The sequence below is a fragment of the Lampetra fluviatilis genome, chromosome 27 (genome assembly GCF_964198595.1).
Source record: "Lampetra fluviatilis chromosome 27, kcLamFluv1.1, whole genome shotgun sequence".
NCBI classification, from domain to species: domain Eukaryota; kingdom Metazoa; phylum Chordata; class Hyperoartia; order Petromyzontiformes; family Petromyzontidae; genus Lampetra; species Lampetra fluviatilis.
Window position 1 is genome coordinate 8,926,961 of NC_136301.1, and position 8,755 is coordinate 8,935,715.

General features: G+C 48.3%; 1 pseudogene; it reads right to left on the reverse strand.

The window, feature by feature from the left end:
* Nucleotides 1–669: 669 nt before the first annotated feature.
* On the reverse strand, nucleotides 670–8,511 carry LOC144942464 (uncharacterized; annotated as a pseudogene).
* Between the last annotated feature and the right edge of the window lie 244 nt (nucleotides 8,512–8,755).

An 8,755-nucleotide genomic window follows, 5' to 3' on the forward strand; every position in this document is an offset into this window, starting at 1 on the left:
GCCGAGGTGTCCTCCTCCCCAGGTTCCTTTGTACGAGCCGTCCGTCTTGTGTCCATCTTTAGAAGACCACTTCTGACTCCAGTTGAAGTAGGTTCAAAGAGACTTGGACGACGTAGTTGGAGGCACACTTATTTATTAACCGTTCCACTCTATACAGGCCAAGGTATACAACACTCGAAGGGGTATCGGCCCCTTCACCCGTCTAACAGGGAAATCCTACGATCTCTATCCCGGCTAGCCTACTCCCAGGTCCTCCACTACAGAGCTAGGGCAGGCTAGCTGATCCAGCTCTGGCCAAGCTGGGATCACGGCACCCTGAGTCACCAGACCGGCTCTTACAAGAACATCGGCTCTGGGCTCTCGGGGCCACGCCACTGGCTTGCCCTGGTCGGTCCTTAGAAGGACGGCGATCCAGGGGAGTCCCAGGGCCTATCTAGCCGGTCTTCCTTCTTCACTGGTTTAAGCTAACACTGAAGCCCGAGCCCACCGGCTCACCGCCTTATATAGCAACCCCCCCCCCCCCGAGGGGTGGGGCCGTGAGAGATCACAGCGCCGTTTCAGCCCCCCAGGCTAAACGATGCGGACGTGGATGTAAGCATCCTTCCGCGTGCGGGCATAACCACCCCTGGTGTGTTTGTTCGCCCTCCCGTACACCTCTACACATGTAATCTAGAACGTGTCGATGTTAGTATCACTGTTTAATTGTCCACGGTGCTGCACTATTGTGTTGATGTAAAGGCTGTCAGGGATGCTCTTCAAATGGTTGTTGCGCAGACTCATTTTCATGAGCTGGGTGAGTTTGTCAAAGACTCCGGTGGTGAGAGACTTTAGCTGGTTTTTATACAAGTACAGCTCTTTGAGAGTCATGAGGCGGTCAAACAGTTGGTTGGTGTGCAGTCTCAAGATAATCAGTTAAGTCCGTTTGTCAAACACCCCGGCACCACTGTTAAAGCCACCACTATTTTCTTAAACGAAGCCCGTTAGAACAATGCTAATTTATCGTGTATGCCCAGTATGCCGGTGTGTGTGAAGAATAAGAAAAAATCATGATTCACTATCGCAGTGGCAATAACAGGAGCATCAGGTTCTCGTGTCTCCACCAGTGCCGCCAGACTGTCAAACACCCCGGGCTCGAGCTTCGTGATCTGATTGCTATGCAAATACAGCTCTCGCGTGGTGCTGGGGATTCCCGCAGGCACAGACGCGAGGCTTTTCCCTCCACAGTTCACAGTTGTCCCTGGGCACGAACACTGCGAGGGACGGGCGACGGTTTAGAGGCGGCTCACAACGGCCTCCCCTTGCACGCGAGCGGCGTCGCGTGCGCTCCAACATTTACACGAGTTGCCTCTTCCTGAAGCTCTCTCTGAAAATGTTCTCGTGATATTTTTTAGAGTACTTAGTGTGTTTGTGTTACGTAGTTTTGTTCATGAACAATGTTTTGAAGTGGAATTGCGGTCGTGTTGTGGATTTCAAGAGTCTCTCGCCTGCTTAAATGTAAATATGGGGTATCTGCAGTGGCGGCTGGTGATATTTATTTTTGGGGGGGCGCATTTTTTTTATTTTATTGAGGGGGGCAAATAAATATAAAGCAGTACCAAAAAACATTTTGACTACTTGAATATAAATTTTGATGATCTTTATTTACATTTCAGACCAAAAGAAGTACCAAAAAGCATGTTTCCTACTTGAACATAAATGTTTCTCTTTTATATACATTTCAGACCAAAGTACCAAAAAGCATGTTTCCTACTTGAACATAAATGTTTCTCTTTTATATACATTTCAGACCAAAGTACCAAAAAGCATGTTTCCTACTTGAACATAAAAACGTTAGTTTCATGCTATTATCAATATGGCTGCGGCTACTTTCATGACGTTTGCATTTGTCAGAGAGATGTTTGAGGTCTCTTACCCCCGTCGTTGTCCACAACACTTCAGTGCCGACACTTTGAAATAAAAGACAGGGAAAACAAAAAAGAGAATTGCTAACATCACATCCAGCCAGCCACCTCCGTTTCTCATAACAAGCGCGGGTGAAGCTTCGTGTGTAGCTTCGTCCTCTGTCACTGGCCTGCTGCTGGATTTGTAAATCGGGTTGGTCCGGTCCGAGATCCTTTATCTTTTTTATTTTTTCCAGCGAAAGCCTTGTGAAAGGGTTTTTTGTAAATAAATTACAGAATTTGGATGAACTGCTGCCATTGTTTACACAAAAAATTTGATCAGCCTAGCAAGTGTCGCCTGCGCACTCGCAGTAGTGGCCCAGAGCGTAAATTTGAATGACAGGTGATGAGAACCAATCAGATTGGATAAAATAACATGTATCCAATTCTGATTGGCCAGGGACGCAACGACTTGCGCCCCGAGGAGAATCTTTAAGAAACCAATTAGAGACCAGCTTCAGGTCACATGCTGTCCGAAAATTTAAAGTCTCACATAGACATCCATTTGTACGGCGCCCCGCATGAAACACATTGAAAAACATAGAAAATAGTTGACCGATTAAAGCCAGTTTTTATTAAATGCTGATGCTTTTCTTACTACCAGCCGGCACATCGTATGAAAAAAATATTTTATTTATGTATTTTTATATAATTTTTGTATATGTGAAGTACTGGAAAATGACGGCAGGAAACTCCTTGACGGGAACACACTTCTTTTATTAAATCTTGACTTGTAACGATACAACGCGTGGCCTCTCTTCTTCACAATGCGGTCACCATACAACGGTACAACTCGTGACCTCTTCTCTCCGCCCTACGCTTCTCTCGACTCTCGTAGATTCTGTGCTGCTGGCTCTCTGTGCCTCGTGTAGACTCCGCGCCTCGGCTACACTCTTCTCTCGTCTCGTGTAGACTCTGCGCCTCTGCTACACTCTTCACTCGTCTCGTGTAGACCTTACGCCTCTGCTACACTCTTCACTCGTCTCGTGTAGACTCTGCACCTCTGGCTACACACTCTTCGGTACCCGTCTCGTGTAGACCTTACATCTCCGGCTACACACTCTTCAGTACCTATCTCGTGTAGACCTTACACTCTCTCTCTGGCTACACCGTATGCATACTCGGCTCGTGTAGACCTTACACTCTCTCTCTGGCTACACCGTATGCATACTCGGCTCGTGTAGACCTTCCACTCTCTCTCTGGCTACACACCATGCATTACTCAGCTCGTGTAGACCTTTCTCTCTCTCTGGCTACACACTATACATTACTCAGCTCGTGTAGACCTTTCTCTCTCTCTGGCTACACACTATACATTACTCAGCTCGTGTAGACCTTTCTCTCTCTCTGGCTACACCCTTATACATTACTCTCCTCTCCGGGCTCTATCTCTGCACATTCGTCTTCATTCCTAGATGGTTCCACTTCTGCCCTCTACTCCTCTGTGCATCACCTTATATATCTCTTCCTCCCGGGAGACGGAGCGGATGCGGACCTCAACGTCGGCACCGCTCCTCAGTTACCTAATCACCACGCGCTATCTCTACGATCCGTTTCCGCCCAGCGCGTGTTTCCACTCCCCGACCAATCACACCGCGCTGCCACCCGATCACTCCCTCTCAGCGCGTCACCGGCACACAGCCAATCAGCAGCACTACCCTCACCCGCGCACTGACGCCTGCTCCTCCCCGTCAGCGCGCGTCACCACACACACACCCGTACATACGCGCTGGCACACGACGTATACACCCAGCGCGTATCACCACTACATATGTATAATCTTGATGGGGGCGGCGCCCCTGCGCCCTCTATTGACGAGCCGCCACTGGGTATCTGTCTCGATATTTAGATATAAATTCAACATCACCAGCGTTGATATTAACCCACTGCTGGACACTATTGCTGATTTATTGAGACGATAGTCGATGCATTGTGTAGGATATCTGTGAAGCAGTGAAAATGCAGTATTTACTGACATCATTGCTGACATCCGTTATGTAAGCAGCGGCATTGTTGTTATTTAAGGACTGTCCCTAAAGTAAATACAATATTCTTGAGACTGTCATTACTGGAACGTGTTAAATGTTTATACAAACAACCATGACTGCACGCAAAGTGTTTTTTTTAGATGCTCGTATTTTTTGTTGTTTACTATTGTGTATTTGTGTTGTTCGTAATTTTACGCTGACAATTTGGAATGTTCATATTGGGTGCATTATCACCACCGACGAGACTCTCACGCGCGTGGCTTCAGCTCCACCGCGAGTCGCGCCCCTGGGACCGCTCTTCAGCTGATTATCGTTCAATGCCAACAACTGCAGATTCATCAGGCGGTCAAACACCCCCTCGGGAAGGGCCTGCAGCCGATTGCCACCAAGATCCATATTAGTGAGCTGCGTTAGACTGTCAAGCACCCCTGGCTCGAGCTTCGTGATCTGATTGTTGTACAAACGCAGCACTCGCGTGGTGCTGGGGATTCCCGCAGGCACAGACTCGAGGCTTCTCCCGTGGCAGTCCACATCTGTCTCCGGGCACGAACTCTGCGCGGTACGGGCGACTGTTTAGAGGCAGCCACGACTGGTGTGGATCGTGGGACCATTGGTCAAAGTGAACCGCTGTGTAATCGTCCTCTACTCAGTGCACGGGTCGCATGGACATGCCACCAGCTCAGCAGTCCCAGAACTTGCCATCAGCTCCCCGCGTTCTCTCCAGTGTGGCCCACTGCTTAACATAGAACATCGCCAAACGAATCACAAAGTAGTAGCTAAGTGTCGCTACCTAGTCCCTAAAATGTCATCATCAAGTCACTATACGAGTTACAAAGACTTATACAGGTAGGAACAACAGTTCCACACTGTCTATCTGTCGTGCATAGCCACGCCCTTGATTTGTATTTCATAGAGCGCTTCGGGCGGGCTCGGCACCACGTGACGCGCCGCCCCACGCAGCTTGCGCCGCGTGACACGGATCGCACGAATGCCGCTGTCCAACCAAGTTCCTACCTGCCCACTCCAAAGGAACGTGTAAAATAGCAAGCCGATACCGTACCTATATGGGGAAATGTACGCATATTGATACACCTGTAGATTTCGGCATCCATACAAAATGTAAATTTTTTTACGAAAGTGAGTTGCTTTGTTACACTGAGTATAAACTCGTTCAAAGTCATTGCTTTAAAGCAATTCCGCGCGACATGTAATTGTAGTAGGTTTAAAGAGACTTGGACGACGTAGTCGGAGGCACACTTATTTATTGAACGTTCCACTCTATACAGGCCAAGATATACAACACTCGAAGGGGTATCGGCCCCTTCACCCGTCTAACAGGGAGATCCCACAATCTATCCTGGCTAGCCTACTCCCAGGTCCTCCACTTCAGAGCTATGGAGGCTAGCTGACCCAGCTCTGGCCAAGCTGGGATTACGGCACCCTGAGTCCCCAGACCGGCTCTTACAAGAGCATCGGTTCTGGGCTCTCAGGGCCACGCCACTGGCTTGCCCTGGTCGGTCCTTAGAAGGACGGCGATCCAGGGGAGTCCCAGGGCCTATCTAGCCGGTCTTCATTTTTCGCTGGTTTAAGCTAAACACTGAACCCCGAGCCCACCGACTCACCGCCTTATATAGCAACTCCCCCACCGAGGGGTGGGGCCGTGGTGGATCCCAGCGCCGTTTTAGCCCCCCAGGCTAAACGGTGCGGACGTGGATGTAAGCATCCTTCCGCGTGCGGGCATAACCACCCCTGGTGTGTTTGTTCGCCCTCCCGTAACACCTCTACATAATGAGCAGGCATGTTTCATCGCATCATTCCATTTGTACCAAGTTGATATTTGCTTGGGAACCAGCGTCGGCTCTACACGTTGGGATGTTTTAGAATTGCCAATTGATCCTTCATATCATGATCTGGCGTTGACGTTACCCATAATAGAGGGTTTTTGAGTTAGATCGCGTAAATATATAAATGTGTCGTTAAAACCCGCCACCACCCGACACAGCCAACTAGTAAGGGTTGTCACGTAAACAGAACGTGACAATTCGTCACTAGTACAGCACACTGGTGTGTTGGAGAGCCAAGCCACCACATTTCCAAACTGAGTCCGATGTTTCGCCAGTAATTACAACTAGCTTCATCAAGCGACAGCCAGATTTGTGGAGAAGTCCACCTGTTTCGTTCCTTATATATAGAGGCGTAGATGTGTTGACCACCCTTCTGCGCTCTTGCACACTGTGGGGGGGGGGGGTTACTGAGGCAACGTACATTATGCATGTGCATTATGCGAGCCATTTGTTTACCACACGTGCATTTAATCCCACGATTGTAGTTACGATTGGAATAAATTGGAGTAAAACAGCAACATATGAATGAAAACCTATTTATATTACGCATCGTCTTAATTTATTCATAACGGCTAGAATATATAAGTAAGACAACAAATGCACCTGGAATATGACACTGACAGTCTGGCTGAAGTGAACTCTAATCCAAGCACATGCTGGTGAATTTACACATCTTGTATTTGTCTGGGAATCGGCTGATAGTTGTTCCCGAGGGGGTGTTTGACCGCCTGGTCAAACTGCAGGAGCTGTATCTGTATTCAAACCAACTGTCGGCTCTACCCACCGGAGTGTTTGACAAACTGACTCAGCTAACTATTCTGAGTTTGCCTGACAACAAACTGAAGGCTCTGCCCGCCGGAGTGTTTGACAAACTGACCCAGCTCACTCAACTGAATCTGCGGGACAACCAGCTGAAGAGCATTCCCAGAGGAAGTTTTCTAGGCGCGTGCCTCTATACAGCTGGATGCACAATGCCCATCTGAAACCTGTTTCTCTGGACTGCGTGACGCATGGATGTGTAGAGGCTGTGTGTGGGAGTAACCACCTTGCACAGACCACGGCCACGTGCAGTGCAGTCGTTAACGATCGGCTACTGCACGAAACTTGCAGTCATCAGCAGGTGCGCCCCGCTCTGACACTTTGTCGATTCCAGTTCAGGTGTCCGGTTGGTGGTTGATTATTGTTGATTGTTGTTATTGTTCGTTGATTTTGTTGTTGTTGCTTGCTGTTCTTCTTTAATGGCATAGTGAAGCACTATCAGTCAAAGTTCCCCGTTTTCCGTACAGATCGTTAAATATTTACTCAGGTCATTTGCTCGATTTGGCAATTATGTGCCGACGACGGTGCCGAAACATTGCAAGAAGAGTAATGACGAAGCCGCAACCCTGGGGAGCAGTGTCAGTGTAACGACCACCAAAATTGAAATCACAACAGAGTTTACTAACCGCTGCCTGGATTAGTAAAGTTTAGTTCAAGAGATTCAGATGAATATTAATTTGAATGTTAGACGATTTCTTACGGAGTATTATATATTTTTACACAATTATTATACATCAACATCACGAACATCACCATCTCTTCCCAGTACTGAGTGAGTGAGGGTATTGGGTGTCGCCAATCGAGGCGACGTTTCCCGAAATCGGCTCGAGCCACTCACCAGCTGAGACGCAGGCTGTGTGAACAGGCGCAGTCCCATGGGTTGTTGTACAGAAAGATGGCTGGGTCGTCTCCTGCCAATCAGAGAGACCGCGCGACAGCGACTGATGGTGAACCCTATACGCGTGCGTCATGGACACATACATCACTCGGAGATTATTTTATATTTAATTCTTGCGTATGAAACTTCAATTTAAAACACGACACCGTTCCTCACTCGCTCACCGTCTCAGTCGGAGTTTGTGATGCTTCGGGTCTTCCACGGCGTGCTTATAGTCATCGATGTCTATAATCATAATGTATATACGATGGTTCTGGTAAATCGATGCTATTTAATAGATATGATATTCTAACGTTTTGTGCAATGGTCCTTCTTTAGAGCAGAAAGAGAGGGCAGTTTGACTGATGTGTGGTTGAATCCCGCGTCCCACAATGAGGCGCCTTGAAACCCGTGGAGAATCTGAAGTTGCCGCATGAACCCAGTCTCCCATCGGGTAGCAAACAAACTCCCATGAGCAGTGAGATATCGACAGAGAAACATCTGATATCCGAGAGGGACGCAGCAGCTTCTGTTTGCGATCAGAAGCAGCTCTCTCATGTAAATATTGACACGTACATATGAATGTAGACATGCCCTATATACTAGTTTACGATACGGATTCTGACCGCTTGGGGACAGCTTCATCTAGCAGTGGATTGAACATGGTAACTGCTGCTGATTATGATTTTTAAAACGTGTACAGAGATCTGCCCGGCAGGCAGAACACTGGAGGTATGGTGGTTTGACTCCCAGTGCGCAATGACGCAGAGAGGGCAGACGATACAGACTGAGCATACGAGGCGTGCAGCACAGACAGGACACTCTTATCACGTGATACAGACGGTGCACACAGCACGAAACAAACATATAGGCAGAACACTCGAGGCGACTCACGATACGCAATGACACAGAGAGGGCAGACGGTGAAGCGTTTGGGATGGCGACCTCTCTTTGGGCGCGGTGCCTCCCTTGGCGGCCAGTCCGCCGCTATTCTCACTGCTGGTGCACGACTCTGTCTTTAGTCTTTCTCCACCCGGAGACATGTTCAGAGATGTTTTATCGTCTCGTCTTCCGTACAGCAAAACCCTTTGTCTCAATGGGCTCTGACCCCGATTTTAATCTCACACGTCCCTGAACTCTTGTCTCACCAGACAAGACCCCTGCAAGGGAGACTTCGGGTACAAACAAAGGATGCACAACACAACACATTTCACTGTTGAAAAGTGATCGACAAAATCTCGAAACCAAATGAAGCAAGAACACGAGGTTTAGTATCAAATTATAAGA